This window comes from Vicugna pacos, chromosome 18 (genome assembly GCF_048564905.1).
Source record: "Vicugna pacos chromosome 18, VicPac4, whole genome shotgun sequence".
Lineage (NCBI taxonomy): Eukaryota > Metazoa > Chordata > Mammalia > Artiodactyla > Camelidae > Vicugna > Vicugna pacos.
Genome location: NC_133004.1, coordinates 23252457 through 23266088, shown reverse-complemented (window position 1 = coordinate 23266088; position 13632 = coordinate 23252457).

Below are 13632 nucleotides of genomic sequence, written 5' to 3'. Positions count from 1 at the left end.
ATTAAGTCAGAAGTATTAATGATGTTTGTAAGGGAGTGCATCCACATAGGATCTAATATTTGTAGGCAAAGAAGACAACATATGAAGGGAGTGATGAATAGTGAAAGAAAGAAGTTTAGTATTATTAGTTTACTGTGAATCCATTTTGGCATCTTTTTATTCCCCTAAAACTTCACAAAACTTAATTTTAAATAATTATTTGATTATTTTCCATGAAATCTCTTCAGAATTATATTCAAAGTTTTTAAAGTTATTTGACATTTTTGAACACTATATCCTAGTGAGTTTGCTATAAAGTTAATACATTTATATTGCTAGTGGCCATAATGGTAATAATGTTCCTAAAATCGAACTCCTCAGATTTTTTTGTAGTTTTAAGACGATGATACTTTTTAAGGAAAGTAGCATGGTGAATGTATAGGAGAAGCACGGAAATGTCTGAATACTTGCAGATAGCACTCAGGTATCATTCTAATGTTTTGCCTTATTTACATTTGATCTTATTTCTAGTTGTCTCTTTAACTTCAGTGGGGATGATCATAATGCATATTGCTGACTGACATCTAGGCTCTTTAACTACTGGATACCTCATGGGATAAAGAGATCAGTAGAAGGGAAAATAGGCATACCCTCTCTCTACAATTCCTCAATGGCCTAACGCTGGAAAAGGAAATTTGTCAGAGGCTGAGTATTTCTGGATCCCTTTCGCGCACAAACAGTGGACACAAGGTGATGGGTATTTTTGGATTGGTCCCACATAAACACATTAGAACAGCAGGAGACCCCCAGTGGTCTGGGCATAGGAGGGTTTCCTGCTCTTTCTCCAAGAGGAGAGGGTATTTTTCTTTTCTTTTCTTTTCCTTTCTTTTTTTTTCTTTTCTTTCTTCAAGATGCAATTGGTCTTTACCTGTGCTCTTGGGCAAAAACTTTTGCTGCCTTTCCCTTTACTAATAGTTTAGCATTTTGTTCTTTAGTGGAGGAGGTACCAGATAGAGTAACAGTGGTCCTGCCACTCATTCAGCCTCGCATCACCAAGGAAAGCATTGTCTCACACGCTGCCTTGTCCCGGTCTTTGTGAAGATCTAGCATGTTCTACAGAAATGAGCCTGAGTGTGTGCAAACTCCTGCTCTGCCCTCAACATTTTGGGATTCTGTATCCTCATGCTATTTCACACTCGGCCTTTAGTAATTCATTCAGAACAATGGCTGAATTCTTTCCATCTACTTGTCTGGAGACCTTGTCTTTTTCTTATTGCCACAGACTGGCTAATGCTCACATCTCGTATCTCCTTTGAAACTGTTTTCTTTCTTTCAATTCTAATCTAATTGGTTGTTCTATGACTTTTGCTCCCTGTAATCATGATGTAGCATATTATCTGACTTGTTCTTATTGTTAAAATTAATGTGACACTTTTTTCCCAGCTTTTCTATCCAAGATAGAAGTCGACAGCCTTGCACCATTTGATCTGAATCCATTAAAAGATACAACTGGTGGCCAGAGAGGAGTTTTAATTAACAAAATTCCAACGCTTTTAACTTGTCTTCATCGAATCAAAAATTGCTTGGTAGTAGCCTATAATGAAAAAGAATATAAAAATGAAAATGTGTATGTTCATGTATGAATGAATTACTAAGCAGTACACCAGAAATTGATACATCATAAACTGACTATACTTCAATAAGAAGAAAGAAAATTGATATGAATAGACTAAAAAAAAATTCTTTTATCAATGTTTCAAGGAAAATGCCATAATATGCCCTTGGGTAGCTTTTGAGGAAGAGCTTTGCCATGTGGTTATATATTTTGTAAGTAATAGCTCATTTTAAGATATAAAAGTTTTCTTAAATGAGGAGTAGGAATGATCGGAAAAAAATCTACATGACAGGGGCTGGAGTTTTCTCAAAAAGGCTTATGTTCCACTTTTGGATATTTTAAATCATTTAAGCTTCAAAAAAATTTATGACATAAAATCAAGAAACGTGAATTTGAAGTAACTACTCAGGGACATCAAACTAGTCATTGGCCAGGCCAATATTCAAACCAGGAAGTCTGGATCTAGAAGTTATGTTCTTAATCTCTATTCAAGCTACTCCCCAAGATAGGTTATTAAACAAAGTAAGTAAGTATTCTTAACGATTGTTTGCTTAATCAGAACCTATGATATAAGCTCTAAACACATCATCCAAAGAAACCAACCAGAGGTCATTGAATGATAATGCTAATAGGTAAATATTTTAATATTGGGAGCTTAGAATTATACTGTAAATTGAATTTTAAAATCATTTAAATAAAAATTGTTTTATTGGCTATAGAAACATTTTCTCTTCTATTAATCGAGTATTGGGTAATATATGAATTTATATTCCTTAAGTAAAATATAATCTGGTTTTATGTAAGCCTGTAGAAACAGAATGTTTTATAAAATATGACAAAAGGTAAAACTGAATCAAATGGGTACATTTTGACATAGCCTACCAGAACTAGAAATGTCTTCCTGTGCACTGCTGATACAGGGAGTTGATAATCTCTACAATGACTCAAAGACAAAAAAAATATGTATTTCCTGAAAATATATACTTGTTAGGCACATATTATTTAGCAGGAAAAATGATAGTGGGTATTTTTTTTTTGATACTTATTCTCTCATTTAAATTCTCAGATCTCCTCTAAGAAATCAGTACCAAGTTCTTTGTCGTACAGATGAAGAAACTGATTTCCTTGGAGGTTAAAATCATTTGGTAAAAATTACACTGAGATTATCCCCTCTAAATTTAAATCTACTTGCTTAACTCATTTAATAAACATACTTCAGACTTGAGAAAAGCACATGTTTACCTGTATTAACAAACATCCTGAATGTTAACAGACACTGCTTGAGGGCTAAAAGAAATAATTATGGTTTTAAAGGCCAGCAGGTAATGGCTCTGAAAACAAACATGTAAACTCATTTGGACTTTATTAATAATGTATTCCTGTTATCAAAGATCCTTAGATCAGCTCAAGATCCTTAACCTGATCACATCCACAGAGTTCTTTTTGCGTGTAAGACAAGGTATTTATAGGTTTGGGGGATTAGGATGTGGGCATTATTCAACGCTTCAGCCTACCACCTGTGATAGCTTACTGTATAACACATGAAACTGTTGGTAATGATTGGTATTTTCTTTGACATTCCTAGGAAGTCATGAGTAGGAACAAAGTGAACGGTGTCTGAAACGTGAGCACAATTTCCTTACAGGTGAAGGAATAACGAATCTCAAAATGTGGTTTAATGACATACAATTCTTTAAACTGGTGACACTACTGTTTTAGGACTGCAATGTTTATATTTAATCATTACAGTGTCTGCAAATGCTCCATGAAATATTTAGTTGAGATATGATCTTCAAATTGTGTTTGTTGTGGAACTTCTTTCATTTTTGAACTTACACAGTAATATCCTAAAGTTTTTTACCTTTTTCATAATTAAGAAGTGGCCAACTTGGACTTAAATGACTTTTTCTTACTACATCTGTTGCTCTTTTCTTGTATGTGGTTCAAAAAAGCCTCTTTTTCGGAAACATAGAGTAGACTCTGGAACATATGTTATTTCAATGTTAGAGTTAAACAGAAATAGCTACATAGAAGTAAACTTGGGGTAAATAGTTTCTTTGTAAGTTTAATGCTTCCTTACAATCACCCAATTCTTAGTGCTTTTTGATTTCAATTTTTAAGTGTTACAAATTTTAAACTTTAAAAAGAAGCTGAAACAATACCCAAAGAAAATTTCAAATTTCAAGTTAAAGAAGTTTCCAAAATAGAAGCACTACTTTTTATAATCATTCTCTGTTCTGCTCTATAAAGTATGAAATAATAGATTCCCCGTGTGACTGGCCCACAGAAGAACACGTTACTCCTGTGATTTGCTGCAATGGTATTTGCACAACATGCTGCTAGGTGAGAAGCATATAGTTTAATGGATGGCCTGATACACCATCATTGCTAATAGCTTCGATTTTGACACCAGAGTGAAAGAGAGCCTATAGACCCAGAAATTTGGTGAACTTCCGTGCTTCTCTTCATGTTCGTACTTTTGATTTTTGACCCTTAAACTTTAATTTACACACATTAGAAATATTTATTTTTTCTAACTTTTTGATTAAATCTGATGTTGAAGTTGAACCAGATAACATTTAAAAGCCATGTCATAAAAGAGAAAAGAAGATTTCATTTTCTAGAGTGTGACTAGGAGAATGCTTAGACGTCCATGTCCTGGGAAAATGATGAAAACATAGATCTAACCTTAAATGACCACATATGCACTTGCCATATTCTCACTTTCAATGAAGAAATAAATGATTTCCCTTATTTCATAAATGGGATGGGTTCATTAATAACTTCTAGAACATGCTGCTTCAAAGTTTTAGGCAAGAAATGTAGTGGAATTCAAGCCCCAAATAGTTATCAGACTCCAATCTTTTAGACACAAAGTTCAATTTTTAAAATTATCACAGAGAACTACATTATAGAATATACATAGTTTTGTATCATCTTAGAAATGCAGTCTAAGAGGGGAGGAGGGTGGGAAGGGATAGACTGGGATTTCAAAATTGTAGAATAGATAAACAAGATTACACTGTATAGCACAGGGAAATATACACAAAATGTTATGATAACTCACAGAGAAAAAATGTGACAATGAGTGTGTATATGTCCATGAATGACTGAAAAATTGTGAACACTGGAACTTGACACAACATTGTAAAATGATTATAAATCAATAAAAAATGTTAAAAAAAAAAAAAGAAATGCAGTCTAAACTTGTGCTTTAATGTTTTTACTAATTAGATAATCAAGGCTCCTAATAATCTTAAAATAATATAATAAATAATTAACATTCAATGCTATATAGCCTCCATCTCTTTTTTCACCTGGGCTGGTGTCTCTGCTTTTGTTGTGTTTTCAAGCCATGAATATTTCATAAGTATTAAGGGATCACTTCTAACTTGGACACGTTAAGGTTATGAGAGAAATTATGTGCTCTGTCTCATGGAATTAAGACCAAAATTTTACATAAATAAACCAACTGGAGAGCAATACAAGATAAATTTGACAATAAAACAGTAACTAATATTTATTGATATATTTATGTCATTCAAAATTGACATGCTTCACAGAGGCTGTATCATAAAATATTCAAAAATTATAATGGACTTTCAATTCCAAACAGTCCTCAGCTTTACTGTCGGATGCACCACGGCCCAAGCTGTATTGCCTTGGCAGGTCACTTATTTTCTCATGTATTAAAAACATAAAATATTAGTCATCTATACTCTAGGTTATCAATGAGATATAAATTTAATGAAGACTTGTCTAAGCAGCAAGGTAGATGCAATTTATTAATCAGCTAATCGTTTTGTAAGCACATGCTACATGTCAGGCGTTATGTTAGTTCCTGAGGAAACCCAGGTACAATCGTGCATGATTATTTTGCTGTCAAGGAATTTGGGGATAGAAAGATATAAGTAAATCAAGAATTAAACTGCACAGGGTGTATTCAGGTGCTGCAGGAGCACAGATGAGGTGTGCCACTGTTCAGATGGCTGGTCAGGGAATACTTAAAGAAGCAATGTTACCGAGTCCAAACTCATTCTGCTGGCCACACAACAGGCCAATAAATTGGGAGACAAGGTGTTGGGGCAAGGAATAGCAACTTTACTCGGAAAGCCAGCAGACCGAGGAGATGGCAGACTACTATTTTGGAGAGCCATCCTGCTCCAGTCAGAATACAGGCTTCTTTTATCCAAAAAAAAAACCAGGGGAGGGAGTGTGGTTCATTGTTGCAAACTTCTTGCTATAGAAAGTCTTTGTTCTTGCAGCATGGGTGTGGGCCAGGCCATGGTGTCCCTGTAAACCTCCAACAAAACAAAGGTTATTCTCTATCTTGCAACTCACCATCTCTACCTAAGTGCAGAAGAGCTAACATCCTGAAACTTGAGAGCCCCTAGAACAGACTCTCCTGTCTATTTCAAGCTAAAAGCAACACTGTTTCACAAAAGGTGCAGCACTGGCAAGACTGAGCCTAGGAAACAGGGCACAGTGGTCAAAACTAAAGGAACAGATCCGATATAGAGTCAGATTTGTTCTCCTTTATTACACTTAGACAAATCATAAAGATTTTTTAAATGCCTTGGGGTTTTCTTCATGCATTCTCATTCCCTCCTACCATATTGAATCCTCCTAAAATTGTAGTTGACCATGCCCCCAAAAGAATAATGTGCTATCCAAGAGCGAAGTATTTGTGCAGATGGTCAGCTTCTCATAAAGGTTACCTCTGACAATATGTCTTATGAAAAAGGGTAGAGAATACACACAGACGGCTGAGAAAGAAAATGTCTGCTTGTGAAGAAGGAAAATACAAGCTTTTATTAAATTATTCAAGATTATCCATGGAATATTACAGACATCATAAACACTTCACAAACTTCAGTCAACCACATTACATGTGAAGATGAATAACATTTGAAACAAGACAATCAAACAATTGACTATGTAATCACATTATCAAAGTACAATGTGAGAAATACTGTTGTGGTATTACTGAGTGCTGTCATTACTGCTGGTGCTACTAATGTCACTGTTACTACAACGACTACGAGCTAGCCCTCCTATACTGAGCCCCTAGAATGCACTGGAACTGTAATTAGCATTTCTACAAAATCTCCTTTAATACTCAGAACATTCATATGAAAGGAGGTGACATGGTTAATTCAGTTTTAGATAATGACACAAAAAAGCATGAAATAATTTATACAATATCAAACAATAACCAATAATTTTTAGATTTAAAACCGAGACCAAGACATTTCTGATTATACTTTTATAGCTAGAAAATTACATTATATAAGAAACTTTTTCAGTAAAAAATAAGTGGTGTAGTCACTAATTGATTTGGTTATCATCCTAATACCCTGTATCATTCTATTTTAGTAAACTTTCTTGAAATTTACTCAGGCCAATATGCTTGAAAATAAAGAATAACAGCGATTTACCTGTGTCCCAGGCTCTAGGTGTCTGGGTGGGATCTCAAGCCAATATAGGAAGTCTGTCAGGCCTAAATGTTATTTCCAGCTCTTCACACGGTCAACATTACAATAGTAGTCACTGCAACAGATAATATAATTTCGTATATAAAAACATCCAGAAGCTGTGATTTGTCCTGAGATGCAGGGCAGCTCACTCATCCCTAGTTAACCACTCCTGTGAGAAACGGCCGGTATCCACAGGGCTCTGCAATGAAGACACTGCATGTGAATGTTAACCTCATGTATCCTTGGGAGCCAGTGGACCAGATTGTCTAAACTGTCTTGATGGTCAAGTTGGTAGTAAAACCATTTGTGGTGGTGTGTGATGGGGGTACGTGAAGGTGATAAATAAACTGGGAGTGCATTTGAGGGGTTTTTTCTAGGGAGCATAAATCCAAGTGGTTCTGTTCAAATTCTCCAAATGGGTCAGGAGTATTCCTATTCCATGCAGGTACGGAGACCTGCAAACGAGCCTAACAAGCCTGTTGGTGGAAGTTTCTGGCTGGCTGTGCAACCGCACACATACGCATATTATATAGGCACATATACCTGTACATACATATAAATATATATATTTACATATGAATATATTTAAATATGTGTAGTTGTTCTATATGTAAATGGTGATCATTGGATACACTATCTTCTCTATTTACTTGAAATACATTAATAGACAACTTATTTCATGTTTTCCTGTGATCTTTTCATTTTTTTCTGTTCCTCTGGTACCTCTCTCTAATTAATTTTTTCCCTCCACCTGTCACACTAGAAGATGTCCTCACATGCCCCAGAGCCCTCCCCTGCCCATTCATATTTGTGTGCTTGGGAGGAATCAGCTGAAAATGAATGCTGTGTGCCTGGGGGATGGCTTGGATCTCTCAGAGCTCCTTCCTGAATTAAATGCGGGGGGAATGAATATGGATCTGGAAGTCTTTGCCTTGGACAGCTTCCATAAACTCACGCGTGTCCTGCAGTCTCCTGTCCAGCAACACTGAACGTGGCTGCCAGGATCCTGGAAGCTGAACAAGGAAAGGAGAAGCGGGGGTTCAGCTTACAATTTACAAATAAGGCTCTTGTTTTCAGCAGGACAGTCTATCCCCCTACCTCACCTTTGCTCTCAGCATGATTTTTATCAGATTTAACCATTTGTTGTAATTCTAAAACTGTGACCCATTTTAATCCTGAATGTCCCAGTTTAAACCTTCAAATGGCTGTACTATGTTTAACCAAAGATATTTAATTCTCCAGTTTTGAAGAAAAACTTTTTAAAGATGCTATAAACATAAAGTTACACATTTTTCAGAGGATCTATTTTTCCCCTGGGTAAAAACCTAGGGGCAGAACTGCTAGTTTACAGAAAAGGAGTGTGGTTAAATTAAGTTTTTCCAAAACGTTTGGACCATGATGGCATCTCATCATCAATTTAAGAGCTCAAGTTTTCCGTGTCATTCCCAATACTTGATATTTTTTGTCAGCTGTTATAATGGGCCTAGCTGTTATTGTTACTTAGCTTAACATAACAGCCAATATGTTACTGGGGTTCTACTTTTGTTTTTCTAAAGAAAACTGTTGCCCACTGGGTCACCTACCAGGGCCAGGTAAGTCCCGATGACAGAGAAGTGCATCACATGCATGGATGGAGCAGAGATGAGTTATTTCCTGGCTCTACAAGGTGAGTCCAAAGCACCGATAGCACTTGGTTGAATTTCTGTCTTAATTTCACTTTTTAACGCTAATTTACTCTTTCTGTATCTTTGCTACATTTACAGCTGTAAGTTGGTGCTCATTAATGGCAACAGTGGTTTAAAGTTTGTTTTCTCTTTGTTCTTAAAACTATTTTTATGTACATATAATTCACATTATATAAAATTCAATATATTAACCATTTAAAAATGTACAATTGGGGCATCAACACAATGGTGGAACTGGGTTTTCCTGATCCTCTCCCCTTCCATGGATGTACTAAATAAACAGCCACACAAGAGTCAATTCCCTGTGAGAGAAATCTAAAAACGGTGTATTCTCCTACACACTGGACGGCTGGGCAAATATCTCATCGTTAGGAAAAGCTGAGATACACCTGTGCCATAAACCCAGAGCCCAGCACTGAGCCTTACACTCAGGATGCAACCCCAACTCTCACCTTCTCTCTAAGGAGCACAGGGTCAGAACAAATCATCTATGGTGCCAGCACTCAGAGTTGCCTTCTGAGGGACTGGCCCCTAAATCACTTAGCCCAGGGAGCTCGGAGGGCTCAGCATTCATGAGTACCCCAGGGAACCACAGATACGAAAGCAGGGGTTTTAAATAGGTGCGTAAGCACTTCCAAGGGCCATTTCTCCTAGCTCAGCACCAAGCAAGTGGGCAAAACACTCAGCACCAAGCAAGGAGGCATATGAAGATGTAAATACTACAGAGCTGTATTTTATTTTTTACATCTTCATATGTAAAAATAAAATAAAAAACAAAACAAGGGGGGGGAGGGAGTAAAACAGCAGATCTTTTAGAACTTATATGACCCTAAATGACCATCAGTTGAAAACAATTAGATATCGTTACAGAGCAACATATATGAACCACACAGTAACCAAAAATTTTTTAAAAACTATATTAGAGATGCAAAAACAAGCAAGAGAAACACAAGTATAACAATAAAGAAAATCAATTAACCGTAAGGCAAGAATCTGAAAGAAGAAAAGGACAGAGAAGAACTACAAAAGCAGTCGGCAAAGTAGCAGGATACAACATTAACGTATACAAATCAGCTGCATTTCTTTACACTAACAGTGAATTAGCAGGAAAAGAAAGTAGAGAAACAATCACTTTTAAAATCATGTCCAAAACAATAACATACTGACCAAGGAGTCAATCTGACCAAGGAGGTGAAAAAGTTATACATGGAGAACTATAAAACACTGATTAAGGAAAACAAAGATGACTTAAGGAAATGGAAAGATATCCCATGCTCTTGGACTAGAAGAATCAGTATTGTTAAAATGGCCATACTGCCCAAAGCAATCTACAGATTTAATGCAATCCCTGTCAAGTTATCCATGACATTTTTCACAGAACTAGAACAAATAATCCTAAAATTTATATGGAATCATAAAGGACCTAGAATTGCCGAAGCAATACTGGAGAAAAAGAACGAAGCTGAAGGAATAACCCTCCCAGACTTCAGACAATACTACAAAGCTATATAATAATCAAAACCGTGTGGCACTGGCATAAAAACAGACATAAGGACCAATGGAACACAACAGAGCCCAGAAATAAACACACAGATCTACAGTAAATTAATCTCCGACAAAGAAGGCAAGACTATAAAATGGAGAAAAGACAGTCTCTTCAGCAAGTCGTGTTGGAAAAACTGGACAACAGCATGTAAATCAATGAAGTTAGAACACTCCCTCACACTACACACAAAAATAAACTCAAAATGGCTTAAAGAATTAACTATAAGACAAGACACAGTAAACCTCCTAAAAGAAAACACAGGCAAAACATTCTCTGACATGAATCTTAGCAATGTTCTCCTAGGGCAGTCTACAAAGGCAATAGAAATAAAAGCAAAAATTAACAAATAGAACCTATAATTAGACTTAATAGCTTTTGCACAGCAAAGGAAACCATAAGTAAAGAAAAACGACAACCTGCAGAATGGAGAAAGTATTTGCAAATGATGTGACAATAAAGGTTTAATCCCCAGAATATATAAACAGCTTATATAACTGAACAACAACAACAACAACAACAAAACCAATCCAAAAATGGGCAGAAGACCTAAGCAAGCAATTCTCCAATGAGGACATACAAATGGCCAATAGGTATATGAAACAATGCTCAATATCACTAATTATCAGAGAAATTCAAATCAAAACTACAGTGAGGTATAATCTCACACCATTCAGAATGGGCATTATTCAAAAGCCCATGGACAATAAATGCTGGAGAGGGTATGGAGAAAAGGGAACCCTCATACACTGCTGGTAGGAATGCAGTTTGGTGCAGCCATTATGGAAAACAGTATGGAGAGTCCTCAAAAAATTAAAAATAGACTTACCATATGATCCAGCAATCCCACTCTTGGGCATATATTTGAAGGGAATTCTAATTAGAAAAGATACATGTATCCCACTGTTCATAGCAGCACTATATACAATAGCCAAGACATGGAAGCAATCTAAATGTCCATCAACAGACAACTGGATAAAGAAGTTGTAGTATATTTATACAATGGAATACTACTCACCCATAAAAAAGGACAAAATAATGCCATTTGCAACAACATATATGGACATGGAGATCATCATTCTAAGTGAAGTAAACTAGAAAAAGAAAAATACCATGGTATCTCTCATATGTGGAATCTTAAAAAAAAAAAAAGAGGACACTAATAAATTCACCTACAAATCAGAAACAGACTCGCAGACCTAGTATACAGTCTTACCGTTACTGGGAGAAAGGGAGTGGGAAGGGATAAAATTATTTGTATAGCACAGGGAACTATATTCAGTATCTTCTAATAACCGTCAATGAAAAAGAATATGTAAATGAACATACGTATGTATATCCATGGCTGGGAGGTTGTGCTGTACACCAGAAACTGACACATTGTAACTGATTATACTTCAATAAACATTTTTTTAAAAGAACTCAAACACAAAACAGAAAAAAAAATACCTGGGAAAACACTTCAGTGGGGCGAAAAAAAGAAATACAAAAACAAACTTACAACAAATAATTAAATGGCATAAGTACATACCTATAATAATTATTTTTAAATTTGTTTAAATTTATTCTTATTAAAGACCAGTTAATTTATAATGTGTTCATTTCAGGTATACAGCCAAGTGATTCAGATGTGTTTACGTATATATAGATATATATACATCTGCTTTTTCACATTCTTTTCTGTTACAGGTTATTACAGAATATTGAATATAGTTCCCTGTGCCATATATTAGAACCTTGTTTTTTATTGATTTAATATATAGTAGTGTCTATATGTTAATCTCAAACTCCTAATTTATCCTTCCCCCACCCTTGCTTTCCCCTTTGGTAACCGTAAGTTTGTTTTCTATGTCTATGAGTCTATTTATATTTTGTTAATAAATTCATTAGCATTTTTCAAGATTCTACATTTAAGTGATATCATATGATATTTGCCTTTCTCTGACTTAGTTCACTTAATATGATAATCTATATGTCCATCCATGTTGCTGCAAATGGCATTATTTCATTCTTCTTTATGGCTGAGTAATATTCCATTGTATAAATAGACCCCATCTTCTTTATCCATTCATTTGTCGATGAACATTTCATTTACTTCCATGTCTTGGCTATTGTAAATAGTGCTGCAATGACCATGGGGTGCACGTATTTTTTCAAATAAGAGTTTTCTCTGGATACATGCCCAGGAGTGGGATTGCAGGGTCATATGATAACTCTAGTTTTATTTTTTTAAGTTCTCCATACTGTTCTTCATAGTGGCTGCACCAATTTACATTGAACCAACAGTGAAGGAGGGTTCCATTTTCCTCATACCCTCTCTAGCATTTATTTATAGATTTTTGAATGATGGCCATTCTGACCAGTGTGAGGTGATACCTCATTGTAGTTTCAACTGGCATTTCTGTAAAAATTAGCATCACTGAGTTTCTCTTCATGTACCTGTTAGCCATCTAAATGCCTTCTTTGGAGGAAGGTCTATTTAGGTCTTCTGCCCATTTTTTTGATTGGGTTGTTTGGGGGGTTTTGGTATTAAGCTGCAAGAGCTGGTTGTATATTTTCAAGATTAAGCCCTCATCAGCTGCATCGTTTGCCAATATTTTTCTCCCAACCTGTAGGTTGTCTTTCTATTTTTTTTTTCCTTCTGTAGGTGTTTATTCTACTTCAAGGAACAAAGTTCTGAAGTCCATGTTTTAATGTACAGTGATATAATACTCTGCAATATAAAATACAATTTACAGAAATTTCTGTCAAGTAAACCTAAAGAAACACACATGATTTTTACATTTGTCATATTTAAATTAGAAAAGTTTGTTCTATATGTTGAAAAAACCTTCACCTCACATCAGCTGTTGGGACCTGACACCACTTTAATGCAATTTAACCTACTGACTCTGGTCTATAACCAATCATCCCAAATGGGTAAGTTCTCTCTGTTCTCATACCGTAAAACATTTGTGTCAGAAAGTGAAAATCTGTAGTGATATACGATGGAATAGACTCTGAGGAACAAATGAAATTCTCTAATTTTACATTTGCAAAAGTAAGTTTATAAAAATACAAAAAAAATTACCAAAGTGTAATTGTACAGTCAAATAAATTAGGTTTTCTCTATTTCACACTTAAGTACTCGGAAAATACAGTGTACTGTATTTCACAGCGAAAAGCTTTCTAGTTTGTAGTTCTTGAGCCAATATCACTATTTTCCATTTCGTGCTTTATACAAGTATTGTTCGATTTTGATGGCAAATTTATAACCTGGTAACAGTTTGGAGCTAGTGCACTTTACCTGGGATACAGAAAGAAATGCTCAGATGGTAAAGTTCAACAAACAAT